Here is a 14098-nt window from a genome sequence, read left to right as displayed (position 1 = left end):
CTCTGCCGCGGGAGGGCAGGCGCGCTGCGTGCCGGAGGCGGGGACCTGAGGCCGCGGCCCGGGCCCCGGCGCCCCCGGTCCTGACGGGGCGGCGAGGCGGCATGAGGCGCTGGCGTGGGGGGCGCCCGGCCGAGCCCCCGCGGCGGCCCTCGGCGGCCAGGCGCTAGGCTCGGCGGCGGCGGCGGGCGGAGGGCGTCGGGCCCGGCCCGCGGAGGGCAGACACGGAGCGGCGATCGGGGCGCAGCGACGCCGCGGCGGCGCGGCGGGGCCGCGGGGCTCGGTAAGGCGGGCGCGCGGGAGGGCCAGGGGCGCCGGTGACGTGGGCAGGCGCCGCGGGGAAGGCTGCGGGGGCCTCGCTCTTATTTATTTTTTTTTTTGGAAGAAATTCTTGGTGAAGTGAAGGTTCCGGGCCGAACGTTCCCGGGGGGAACCCTCTCGGGCTTCCCCCGTACTTCCCTCCCTCCGGACTCGGGTCGCCGGCCTCCCCGGGGCGGCCGGTGCTGCGGGCCCGCCGTGTCCCGCGTGCCCCACGGCCTCGGCGATCCAGGCGTCGGGACGGATTCCTGGCCTGCTGCAGCGCTCCCAGCCCCAGGCTGAAGTCAGGCCGCAGCTGCGACTGCCCGGGAATGGCCCCGCGGGGGCCTCCGGGGACCCGGCGCTCCCCCGGGAGCCGCGGCGAGCGTTTCCCTGGGTGTCCGCGGCGGCCGCGCGGGCCCGCCCCCCGGGGCGGTAAGGGCAGCCGAGCCCGATGCCTCTGCCGCCCCGGGACTCCCGTGGAGTTTGCCTCGCGTCTCTGTAATGGGACGAAGTTGGACGATAGCGGCGACTTAGTGCCATTTTCCCCTCCGCTGTCTTTACCACCTCCGTGTCCTGTCCCTTTCATGTAGTTGACTTGAGTAAATATTGATGTTGAGGATCTTGGTGCAGAGCAGACAAGGAACTAGGGAAAGTCGTACCTGATTTCTTAATGTTTAGACTGCGGGACCCTTTATACGTTCACCTTTTGCTGTGAAAGGCCAAAGAAGGTAGAGGCGAACAGGAGACCTAGGGCAGGATGCTTGGGTTGGAGTTTAGTAGTTAGCCTTTAGGAAACAGAATTTGGATAATTACGATTTTTGATCCGTATGCAGAATTACAACGGGCGTTTAAAATGCTCCGGGCACTGCATGATGCTACATGGATAGCTGGCAGCTGGGCCGTGGCATTGTTGTCAGCATCTCTTTTTATTTTCCATTCTTTCAGAGTTTTATTTGGCACAGGTTTAGACCTTTTAAGTTAGTCTGAATGGGAATCCCTTTTCTGATACATTGCTTGCTTTTGTAAACATTGCTTGTGTTTGTATTTCTAGTGGAGGAAGAAAAAGCAAATGGTACTGGGGTACAGTGGCTCTTAGAGTCCACAAAATGGACTAGTTTGATTTCGGTAATTGGATTTCTTGTTGCAGTATTTTTGGGTAGTGACGATGTGATTCATTAATATATTTGTCCGTGTTGGAGAAATTCGCTTAACTTGGATTGACATTCGTCCCTTGGACTTGAGCGCGAAGGAAATAGAAGGTGTAATTGCTTCTACGACACATCCTCAAAGTTTTCCAAGTGTTTATTAGTGTGTATTCTTTTTAATAGGGTTATTTGTGAGGATGAGGTATTAGGATGTGTCATTTCCATTTTCAGGAATGTCTGCGGTCTGATTCATACCTAAAATTGGGTATGTGGGGATGCTCTGTAGAGCATCTACAGTGGTGTGAGGTTGGTAAGTGGTGTGAGGTTGCTTAAGTTAGTTATCTTTGTACCGTGGTCCTTATAGCAGACCTGAAGTAAAGCAGCACTTTGGACAGAGACTTGTCCAGGCACAGCTAGGGTGGAAGCCCAGTTTGCTGTAGGATCGTGCACATTGCAGGGTGGAGGGGGGTGGGGTGGGATGAAGGGGGACAGGTGTCCTGTGCAGTAGTGGGGGAGAAAAGACGTAAGTGGGACAGAGAGGAAACGTTAGCTGGCAGAAGCTCCTTTGGTTATATAACTGTTTTGTTTTCTAGGGAGAGACTAAGAACCAGCAAGGCAGGCTCAACTGTTATTAGAGCCTTTGATGTTGATTTGAATTCCAGTAGTTATGTTCGCTTTATTTCCTTTTCCCAGCCCCCTATCATTTTCCAGCCACCAGATCCTTTTCTGCATTTGAGCTGCAACTTCAATGGCAGTACATTCGTCTTCACTCTTTTTCTCTCCTGTGTTTCTCTCTCTCCTTCCATCTCTCTTTGGTGCTGTATAAAGCATGTTTTTTATTATTATTGCTTGTTCTCTGTCTTGAGATGATTTTTTTTTTCAACAGTGATTTCCCTTCCCAAGCTGCCCTGGGTGTATTATCAGCACAGCATATATAGAATCACTGTTGACGGTAGATGCATATAATAAATGTCAAGGACTGGCAACTGTTTTCTTTGTTGGATGATGGTAGCAAAAGAAAGATGAGCTAAGCACAGCTGTATTTTTAAAGGCTAAGACTAGTATCCTCGAGACTCTTTAGGGTTTAATCTATGAATGTGAAATCTGATGTCCAAGGAAGCAGTCAAGAGACAGCAAGGACTCGGAGTTGGGTCACCGTTGCAGTTCTATTTCTTAACAGCCGTGTGGTGTTGTACCTTCCCTGGGCAGGTTATCTTTGTGACTGAGCTTAGTTTCTCGTATTTACAAAATAAGGCTGAGAAGATTTGTGTAGTCTTTCCTAGAGTCATTTCGAAGGATCAGATGGAAGAAAATCTGTGAAAATGCGTTGTATAATGTTTTTATATACATGTGGTATTACTGTTGTTACATATAAACTTAGTATTAATTACAAACCTATTTCTTTTCTTTTTTTTTTTCTTTTTGACAGGCAGAGTGGACAGTGAGAGAGAGACAGAGAGAAAGGTCTTCCTTTTGCCGTTGGTTCACCCTCCAATGGCCACCGCGGTAGGCGCGCTGCAGCCGGCGCACCGCGCTGATCCGATGGCAGGAGCCAGGTGCTTCTCCTGGTCTCAAACGGGGTGCAGGGCCCAAGCACTTGGGCCATCCTCCATTGCACTCCCGGGCCACAGCAGAGAGCTGGCCTGGAAGAGGGGCAACCGGGACAGGATCGATGCCCCGACCGGGGCTAGAACCTGGTGTGCCGGCACCGCAAGGCAGAGGATTAGCCTAGTGAGCCGCGGCACCGGCTACAAACCTATTTCACTTGACAGATTGACTGGGCACATGTAGGTGGCATTTAAAAATGTTTTTTACTGGTTCCAAGATTTTGTGATTCCATCTCAGTTTTCCTTTTTTTTTTATACATTTATTTATTTGAAAGACAGAGTTAAAAAGAGAGAGGTCTTCCACCCACTGGTTCACTCCTCAAATGACCTCAGTGGCTGCAGTGGCCGCAGTGGCCAAAGCTGAGCCAATCCAAAGCCGGGAGCTTCTTCCAGGTCTCCCAGGTGGGTGCAGGGTCCAAGGATTTGGGCCATCCTTTGCTGCTTTCCCAAGCACATAAGCAGGGAGCTGGATCAGAAGTGGAGCAGCTGGGATTTGAACCAGTGCTCATATGTGATGCCAGCACTGCAGGCCAGGGCTTTAATTCTCTGTGCCACAGTGCCGGCCCCTTCCATCTCACTCTTTAGGAAATCCACAGTAGTATTTACAGTTCTACAATAGTTGGAATTTTCAATTATTCTGGGAAAGATGAAGTTTATTAACAATTGGAGCTTCTTTAAAGTATCAGTTTAAAATACTAGAGGTGGTTAAATGGTAGGATTGTGGGACCGGCGTTGTGGTGCAGTGGGTTAAAGCCCTGGCCTGAAGTGCCGGCATCCCACATGGGTGCCGGTTCTAGTCCCAGCTGCTCCTCTTCCGATCCAGCTCTCTGCTATGGCCTGGGATAGCAGTAGAAGATGGCCCAAGTCCTTGGGCCCCTGCACCCATGTGGGAGACCTGGAAGAAGCTCCCAGTTCCTGGCATCAGATCGGCGCAATTCTGGCCATTGCGGCCATCTGGAGAGTGAACCAGCGGATGGAAGACCTTTCTCTCTGTCTCTACCTCTCTCTATAACTCTGTCTTTCAAATAAATAAAATAAATCTTAAAAAAAAATAAATGGTAGGATTGTGAGAATTTTTTAGCCAAAAATATTTGATATTTGTGTGTATTATTTAGGATAGAAGTTGGCTAAATACAGCCTGTTGGTCATATCCGATCTGTAGCTCAGGAGCCAATAATTATTTTTGAATTTTTATATTTTAATTTTTAATTAATTTTTAACAAATTCAGTGTGATTTGTAGATACAATTTTTTTTAAAAGATTTATTTATTTATAATTTGAGAGGTAGAGCTAGAGAGAGAGAGAGGGAGAGACAGAGAGAAAGGTATTCCATCTGCTGATTCGCCTTGCTGGTTCACTCCCCAAATGGCCACAACAACTGGAGCTGAGCTGACCTGAAGCCAGGAGCCAGGAGCTTCTTCTGGATCTCCCATACGGTGTTAGGGGTCCAAGCACCTGGGTCATCCTCTACTGCTTTCCCTGGCCATAGCAGAGAGCCAATTGGAAGAGGAGTATCTGGGACACAAACTGGCGCCCACATGGGATGCCGGTGCCTCAAGTGGAGGCCTAGCCTACTATACCACAGCACTGGCTCCCTGTAGATAGAATTCTAAGAACATAGTGATATTCCCTACTTCACCAAAATTTTAAATGGTTGGAAAAAAAAAAAAACAATATTTTGGGCTTAGTACAAAGCATGTGAGATTCAGATGTTTGTGTCCCTTAAAGTTTAATTGGAACACAGTCAATTTTTTGTTGTTGAGGGCTGCTTTGACAATAGTACAGTAGTGGAGTTGAATGCTTTCTGAGCGAGTCATTATGGCTGCAAAGCATAACATATTTATTATCTGGCCCTTTATAAAGAAGGCTTGCCAACCTCTGATTTAGAATTTGATATTTTTTGCTTTAATTAACAAAAATTTTATTTTCTTCCATAGCATTATAAGGTTAAGACCTTTGGAAAAATATGAAAATACTTTGAAACCAGATACACTTAGATTCAGATGTCAGCCATGATATTTACAAACTTTGATTCTGGATAAACTTAACATCTTGATGCCTCAGTGCTTTGTCACCAGGGAATGAGAGTAGCGTCTACCTTAGAGAGTTGGAATGAGGATTAAATGAAATGATAAATGCCCAGGCTTAGCCTAATATCTGGCATATCATTAGCTTTCAGTAAATGATGGATAATGATGATCAATTTTAGTCTTAAAAATATGCTGTATTTATTTATTTGTTTGAGAGGTAGAGAGAGAGCACGAGCGAGTGAGAATGCGAGTGAGCCAGTGAGTGAATGAGCGTGCTTCCCCCCATGCTCTGGTTCACTCCATGAGTGTTTGCAACTCTGGACTGAGGGCTGAGGCTGAATGCTGGGACTGACACCAGGGCCTCCACGTGGGTGGCAGTTAACCCAGTTCCCTGAGCCGTCGTCGTCACCGCTGCTTCTCAAGGGCTGCATTAGCAGGGAGCTAGAGCTGAGAATGGAGCTGGGAGTTGAACCCAGGCATTCCAATATAGGTCAAAGCGAATAAGTATAAGAATAGTCCCAGACTATACTTATTCTCCTGCGTGATTGCTACTTGTTATGGAATTTTCTCCTTTAGTGAAGCCATTAGTTATCAGCTGACAATTGGAATAACTGGAGAAATTTCTAAGCTGTTACACTGCAGTTTTATGAAACACCTCTTTATTTTTGATAATTAAGAACGGGTGGGAAGATCCTTCTGCTCTAGTTTTCACAGTTCCTGGTTCCTGATGCATTTCCTGGTAATGTTTTTATGTTTGCAAGTTGGTTTTAAATTCTGTTTCTATTTTTTTGTTTGTTTCTTGTTTTGTGAGAAAAACCCGTTGTATTTAGGTCAGGATTGGATAACTTCCCCTATGTGTATCTTATAGTCCAAGTCTTCCTTGTGATTTGCATTATTATCTCTGTAACATCCTCTCCAGAGTTAAAACAATATTAAGTTTCTTTTTCCCTGAAGATAGACCCAGTTTATTATCTAGAGACTTCAATTTTAAGACCATTTTTTCAATCATTTTGTATAAATTATCTGACAATTGAGAAGTCTGATGTGCTTCTCAACTTCAAATGCTGGTTTATTTAATGATAATCCTGAATGAAGAGTGAGCAAATAAAAAAGGCCATTGTTCTGACTGAGTTAAAACAGAAGTGGGTCATTGTGGCTCTTGGAGTCCTACAGATTGTTCAATTTCATGGCCTTGGATGATGCGTAACTGTGGGAGGATGGTCCCAGGGAGATACGGCTGGACATTGCGTTCCCACAGCGTGCTTGTGGAACAGAGGGGTGGGGGCGGAGGGCCCTGGAAGACTGCCGGTTCTAGCTGCAGCACCCCTGAAAACCTGGAGGCCTAAAGAAATGCTGTCAACTGTTGTCTTTTCACGTTGAAAAAACAAAACCAGGGATTTCCTCTCTGGAGAGATTACGGTTGAGCAGGAATATTCCCAAAAGAAGTAAAAAGTAAGGATTTGATAACATACACACTGACCACAGTGTGGCTGGACAAGGGGGCCTTCCCTGGTGGTTAAAGGAGATTGTTTTAAGACAACTAAAAGGAAGTGAGAAGTAGGGTATCTGATTTAATTTCTCAAGAGAAAAACATGGACTAGAATATTCAATAGTGGAACTAAAATTCTGGTTTTCAGAGAAAATTTGTATATTTACTAGCTTATTTTATAACAAGTATTGCAAACTATGTTAATACTGGCGGTTATGGAGATGGAAAGTAGTGAGAGGGAACATGTATCTGACCTGTCCATTACGGGAATGTTATGATGTACTCACAAAGGTAGGCACTGTGCTCTGGGAGATAATTCCAAAGTAGTTAGATATTCCCTCCACTTCCCCTGAAGTAGTAAAATCTTTGCTATCTGGAGTTCAGCCTTGTGACCTTGAGTAGGCTGTACTGTTATCATTTCCTCACGTGAAGGATGGGAACAGGAATTGCTGTTCTTTTATTGGAGACAGAGGTGGTCAAAGGATTCTTTTTATTTTTTAAAGATTTATTTACTTATTTGAAAGAGTTACACAGAGAGAAAAAGAGAGGCAGGGGGGGGGGGGTCTTCCATCCGATGGTTCACTCCTCAGTTGGCCACAATGGCTGGAGCTGCGTGGATCCAAAGCTGGGAACCAGGAGCTTCTTCCGGGTCTCCCACTCAGGTGCAGGGGCCCAGGAACTTGGGCCATCTTCTACTGCTGTCCCAGGCCATAGCAGAGAGCTGGATTGGAAGTGGAGCAGCCAGGACTAGAACCGGCACCCATATGGGATACCGGCACTGCAGGCAGAGGCTTTACCCTCTATGCCACAGTGCTGGCCCCTAAGATGAGTAACATTTTTAGTAGTTTTGAAGGACATATGTGAAGTTCAGTAATTACACAGTATGTTGATCAAGAAGTGAAGTAACAGGGAGAGGAGTTTTGAACCTGGAGTCACAGTCTTTTTTTTTTTTTTTTTAGATTTTATTTATTTATTTGACAGGTAGAGTTACAGTGAGAGGGAGAAACAGAGAGAGAAGTCTTCCATCTGTTGGCCACAGTACTGGCCCCACATTTATTATATTAGTGAAAAAAGTATCCTTTGAGTACATTCATGCATGTTTTTCCATGGAGCTACATGTAGTGGAAAATATGAAGGAAGGTGTCATTGACTCTCTGCCCTTAGAAGGTATTCATTTGATTGGGAAGATAAACTGTATTATGAGAATATATATACTGGTAGGCAACGAGATAGAGGGATGAACTGGCAGGTTGAGGAATTGGGATGTACTGTTGGAAAGGTAACAGATGTGCTGTGACCTTGAACACTGAAAACGTGTACAATGAGCTTCTCTAGATCGGAAGCTCTCTCTCTCTCTCTCTCTCTTTTTTTTTTGTTACAGAAAAGCAGCAACTTTTAACCAAACCTGTCAGTAGACAGCAGCAGATGAGAACTCAGTCAAGGCCAGATTTTTACACGGGTTCCATGTAAATTGCTTGACTTACGAGCTGGAAGGAAAGGGTTACTTGAATTTACTAGAAATGCATTCAGAGGGACAGCTTCTCTTCTGGAAAGTAAATATGTATGAAGTGACAAGAGACTGAAGTGACCCCGTACTTGGAAGCAATAAATTGGTGCCCTGTACCTCAGTCTTGCTTGCCTTCTAAAGGCTTTACTTCTGCTATTATTTTCTTAAATTATTAATCCAGGGGCTGGTGTTGTGACGTAGTGGGTAATGCCGCTGCCTGCGACGCTGGCATCCCATAGGAGCGCTGGTTCGAGACCTGGCTGCTCCACTTCCAATGCAGTGTCCTGCTAATGTGTCTGGGAAAGCAGTGGAAGATGGCCCAAGTGCTTGGGTCCCTGCACTCTTGTGGGAGATCCTGAAGAAGCTCCTGGCTCCTGGCTTCAGCCTGGCCCAGCCCCACCCATTGTGGCCATTTGGGGAGTGAACCGGCAGATGGAAGATCTCTCTCTCTCTCTGTCTCTTCTCTCTTTGTGCAACTCTGATTTTAAATAAATAAGTATTTTAAAAACTAAATTGTTAATCTCTTCACGGAATCATCTCTTTCAGTAGACACACACATGCTTTATATTACTTATAGCAGTAATAACTGTCCACCAAATTCCATTCTCTGTGATGGCTTTTTTTTTTTTTTTTTGAGAACTTCTGCCTCAAGACAGCAGCTTTATTGAAAAAATTTATTTTGTTTGAAAGGCAGACTCTCTCGCTCTCTCTCTCACTCACTCTCTCACAGATAGAGAGATCTCCTACTCACTGATTTACTCCCCAGGTGAATCACTAGCCAGAGCTTGCATTAGCCAGGGCTGGGCTGAAACCAGCAGCCAGGAAATCAATCCAGGTCTTCCTCATGGGTAGCAGCAACCTAAGTACTTTTTTTTTTCTTCTTTTTTTTTTTTAAAGATTTATGTAATTTAATTGAAAGAGTTACATTGAAAGAGGGAGAGGCAGAGACAAACCATATACTGGTTCACTCCCTAGATGGCTGCAGTAGCCAAGGCTGGGCCAGGCTGAAGTCAGGAGCCAGGAGCCTAGAACTCTATCTGGGTCTTCCATGTGGGTACCACGGCCCAAGCAATTGGGACAACTTCCACTGCTTTCCCAGGCACATTAGCTGGGAGTTGGATTGGAAGTGGAGCAGTTGAGACTTGAGCTGGTGCCCACACGGGATGCTGGTGTTATAGATGGCAGCATAACCTGCTGTGTCACAGTGCCGACTCCAAGGACCCAAGTACTTGAGCGATCACCTGGTATCTCCTAAGGTGTACATTAATATTAACAGGAAGCTGGAATTTGAAGTGGAGCTGTGTATGGAATCCAGGTACTCCTGCATGGGATGTGGACATCTCAAGTGGCATCTTAACTGTTATGCCTAATGCCGGTCCGTTCTTTTTATTTTTTTAAAAATTGACGCATAATTGTAGATATTTATGGGTGGCATATTGTGAAAATTTTATACACAAACATACACACACACACGTGTTACAACCAAATCAGGGTGATTATCATTTCCATCCTTTTTTTTTTTTTTTTTTTTTTTTTGACAGGCAGAGTTAGACAGTGAGAGAGAGACAGAGAGAAAGGTCTTCCTTTTGCCATTGGTTGACCCCACAAGTGGCCGCTATGGCCGGTGTGTTGTGGCCAGCGCACTGCGCCGATTCGAAGCCAGGAGCCAGTGCTTCTCCTGGTCTCCCATGCGGGTGCAGGGCCCAAGGACCTGGGCCGTCCTCCACTGCACTCCCGGGCCACAGCAGAGAGCTGGACTGGAAGAGGAGCAACCGGGACAGAATCCGGAGCCCCAACCCGGACTAGAACCGCGGGGTGCCGGCGCTGCAGCATTTCCATCTTTTTAAACATTTCTTTTTGTTGGGAGCTTTTGAACTCCATTCTTCCCAGTCTTTATGAAATAAAGAGTTTGTAAACTATTGTCATCCTACAGTGCTGTAGAACACTAGAACTTATTCCTCTTATCAAACTGTGTTTTGGTACCTATTATACAACTCTCCTCCATCTCCCCAATCCTCTGCCCTTCCTAGCCGCTGATGTATACTATTCTGCTCTCTACTTCTATGAAATCAGCAGTCTCTGCCGGGACGATCACATGCCCAGACGAAATCTGTAGGTCTTACTACTATTAAAAAGTCACAGGCAGGACAGGCACTGTGGTGCAGCATGTTAAGCCAACACTTGGGACATCCGCATCCCATATGAGTGCCAGTTTGGGTCCTGGTTGCTCAGCTTCTGACCCAGCTTCCCACTAAAGCACCCAAGAATGCAGCAGATGATGGCCCAACTAGATGGGTCCCTGTCATTTGGGAAGCCCAGATAGAGTTCCAGGCTCCTGGTTTCAACCAATTCCAGCTGTTGCAGAAATTTGGGAAGTAAACCAGATCTCTCTGCTTTAAGATAAATAAGTCTTCAAAAAAAAAAAAAAAAAAAAAAAAAAGCCTCTATCTTGTAGCTCATTGTGACCACATGACTAAATTCTGGCTATCTGGATGTGAACAGAAGTGGTGTGTGTGAACAGAAGCCACTTTATATTTTCTTTTTTTGCCTACAGAATGTAGGCTGTTAACACAGTGCCGGGGTATATGATTCAACTTTGCAGGTGAGAGTGATACCTGAAGGGAGAGGTGAATGGATCCCTGTATGATCTTGTGGAGCGGTGTTACGTACTGGCCTTGGACTGTTGGTGGTTGAGAGAGCAATGGAATTTTATCTTTCGAGCAAGTAGTACCTTAAGCAAGTCCCCTCTTAAGCTGTCTGCTCCTCTGCCTTAAGATCCCATTCAGCTACTCCCAGTTGCTTTGTTGACTTTTGCAGTAGAAATTTTTAGGAGTTTGTATTCTATATTCTTCCTCCCTCCCGATTCTCTCTCTCTCTCTCTCTTTTTTTTTATTTGACAGGTAGAATTATAGACACACAGAGAGAGAGACAGAGAGAAAGGTCTTCCTTTCGTTGGTTCACTCCCCAAATGGCGGCTACGGCTGGCACTGTGTAAATCTGAAGCCAGGAGCCAGGCGCTTCCTCCTGGTCTCCCATGCAGGTGCAGGGGCCCAAGTACTTGGGCCATCCTCCACTGCATTCCCGGGCCACAGCAGAGAACTGGACAGGAAGAGGAGCAACTGTGACTAGAACCTGGCGTCCGTATGGGATGGTGGCGCCACAGACGGAGGATTAGCCAAGTGAGCCACAGCACCGGCTCCCCGATTCTCTCTTTAGCCTGGCCCATTTGACTCCTGTTCCATGACTCCACTGAAGTTGCTTTTAGTCAGGGCTACAATGACCTTTAGCTTGCCAGAGCTAGTGGTCAGTTCAACGTCCATCTTACTAACCTTTCACCACTGTTTCACATCAGCTGACTACTTCCTCTGACCTGTTAGTCACTGATGCTCATTTTCTGTATTCTTAATGCCAGTTTCTTCCTCCCTGCCCATTTTGAAAGTTTGGAAGGTCTCTGGGTTCTCAGGTGATTGCAACCATTTTATCAGTTCACGTATCAATTTATATGCCGATGAAGCTCAAATTCCTATCTAGTATTGATTCTTTTCCTTTGAACTCTAGACTCACCTGACTCCATGCTTCCACTTGGGTGTCTAATAGACAGCTTTAAGGTGGCATGAACAAAGCAGGACTGGACTCATTCTTGCCTCTGGTCACTTCTTCCATCTTTCCCAAGTCTCATCAGTAAGTGGCACCCTTTTCCACCACTTGGGCAGGCCCAAACCCCTGGAGTCATCCATGATTTTTTTTTTTTTTATGTTAAACCTACCTTCATAATGTAAATTGAACCTCACTGTCTCTGTTTCCCACCTCCCACCCCCCCTTTAAAAACCTAGGCTGAGATTGTTGCCTTTGTTTTCTGGAAAACTGCCAGCAGACATTCCATCCTCATTCAGAGACATCCTTGCCTCTAGTCTCTGTCCTTCCCCCCACCTTCCCACTTTCAGGAGCCAAAATAACGTTAGATGTTAATCAGATTGTATCACTGCTGCTTCCTGGGTTTCTGATACATGTACTGCTAAAACTAAAATCTGACATTTTGTTTTGGAAACAAGACCTTCGTCTGGGTCACCTGTGAGGTCTTGTTCCAGTGCTTATCAGCAAGGGGAGAATTTGTCCTTAGGGGAGGTCTGGGAGTGTCTGGAGACATTTTTGGTTTTTCAGAAATTGGGAGGTGAAGCAACTGGTGTGTGTAGGCCAAGGGTGCTGCTAATCATCCTGTAGTACCCAGGATAGCCCCAGCAATAAAAAGTCATGTGGTTCAAGATGTCTATCATACATGTCTGGCTCCTGGCTTCTTCTCCGACCTCATTTTCCTTAGTTTCTCCTTTGTTCACTGGGCTTCTGTCACAGGCACATTCCTTTGTTGTGGTGTTGTTTTTAATTATATTAGACTTCATTTTTAGGTTCTAAGCAGAACTGAGTGGAAGGTGCAGAGATTTCCCATACACTCCTGTCCCTGTGCGTACGCAGCTTTCCCATTATGAATAACCTTTTCCAGAGTGGAGTGTTGAACCTATGTTAGCACATTATTGCCATTTAAAGCTCATTGATTATATTAGGATGTGTCCTGTGATATACAATCTGTGGATCTGGATACATTTCTAATGATGTGTATCTACCATTTGTAGTGTAGGTTGAGTATCCTTATCTGGAATACTTGGGACCAGAGTGTTTTGAGACTTGTGTTTTTTTTAAATTTTGGAATATTTACCTAAAAATAATGAGGTATCTTGGGGTTGGGATCCAAGGCTAAACACAAAATTCATTTATGTTTCATATATATATTTATGTTTTAGGCCTATGGTTTGACTGTGACCTATCACACGAGATCAGGGATGGAATTATCTACTTGAAGGCATCATGTCGGGACCTGAAATATTTCATTTTGAGGACCATTTCAGATTTTAGAATTTTGGATTACGTGTTCTCAACCTGTAACACACAGGGTTGTTTCAGTGCTCTACAAATTTTCTATGATTCACATTTCTTTTCCTCTCCCTGATACGTGGCAACCACTGATCTTTTTATTGTCTCCATAGTTTTGTCTTTGACAGATATTATATAGTTAGAATCATACAGTAATGTAGCCTTTTCAGGTTAACATCTTTAAAGTTTTTTTAAATTTATAATTAACACATAATTGTTCATGTATGGGTACAGTGCTGTTTCAGTACCTGTGTATGTTTTGTAGTGATAAAATCAAGGTAATGAGATCTCTGTCACCTCAAACATTTCAGACTAACTTCTTTCACTTAGGACTTTGCATTTGAGTTTTTCTCTCTGTTTTTTTCCTGGCTCGATAGCTTATTTCTTACTAGTGCTAAAGATATTCCATTTTCTGCATATATTGTACCTGCTGAAGGACAGCACGGTTACTTCCAAGTTTTGGAAATTAGGAATAAAGCTGCTACCAATGTCTGTGTGGGGGTTTTTTATGTGAATGTGATTTTTCAACTCTTTTTGGGTAAATACCAAGGGTTATGATTGCAGGATCAAATGGTGAGAGTAGTTTAGTTTTGTAAGAAACTGCCAGACGGCCTTCCCAAGAGCCTGTACCATGTTGCATTCCCACCAGCCACGAATGGGAGTTCCTGTTGCTCCAAATGCTTGTTAGTGTTGTCAGTGTGTTAGATTTTGCCCATTCTAATGGTTGAGTAGTAGGTGATGTTCTCCCTTTCCTCTGTGAACAAGGAAGGCTCCTGTTTTCTCAGTGATCCGTGCTTGCTGGTACTTCTGCTTAGAATAGCCTTCTCTCAGATCTCGCACAGCTGCCTTCCTCCTCTACTGAGAGGCCTTTATGCTTATCCACATGCATGCATCTTCCATCTCTGTCTTCTACATCATCCATTCTCTTCTTTGTATTAGTTTATTAGTTTCTTTGCCTGTGTGTTTAGTTTATATTCCCCCTTTTCATGAATTACTCATAAGGGCTCTGTGTCTAGGTATGGCTGTATCCCTAGCACTCTACTAATAAATATTTGTTGATGACAGAGAGATCTGTTGTGGGAATGGAACAAGGTTTG

The 14098-nt window shown here is 45.2% G+C and overlaps 1 protein-coding gene across 4 annotated transcripts in view; it reads left to right on the top strand.

Annotated features, from left to right (window-relative positions):
• Positions 1-241: 241 nt before the first annotated feature.
• ARHGAP32 (Rho GTPase activating protein 32) overlaps positions 242-14098 on the top strand; it is a 307368-nt gene continuing 293511 nt past the window's right edge. For 2 of the 4 annotated variants that reach the window (XM_062197342.1, XM_062197341.1), the window contains exon 1: positions 248-280. The gene's annotated coding sequence lies outside the window, so the exon portion shown is untranslated. Of the gene's footprint in view, positions 281-14098 lie in introns of all 4 variants that reach the window. The other 2 variants (XM_062197343.1, XM_062197346.1) reach the window with 2 other exon arrangements.

This window comes from Lepus europaeus, chromosome 7 (genome assembly GCF_033115175.1).
Source record: "Lepus europaeus isolate LE1 chromosome 7, mLepTim1.pri, whole genome shotgun sequence".
Classification (NCBI taxonomy): Eukaryota; Metazoa; Chordata; class Mammalia; order Lagomorpha; family Leporidae; genus Lepus; species Lepus europaeus.
This window is presented reverse-complemented; position numbering and strand designations above follow the sequence as displayed.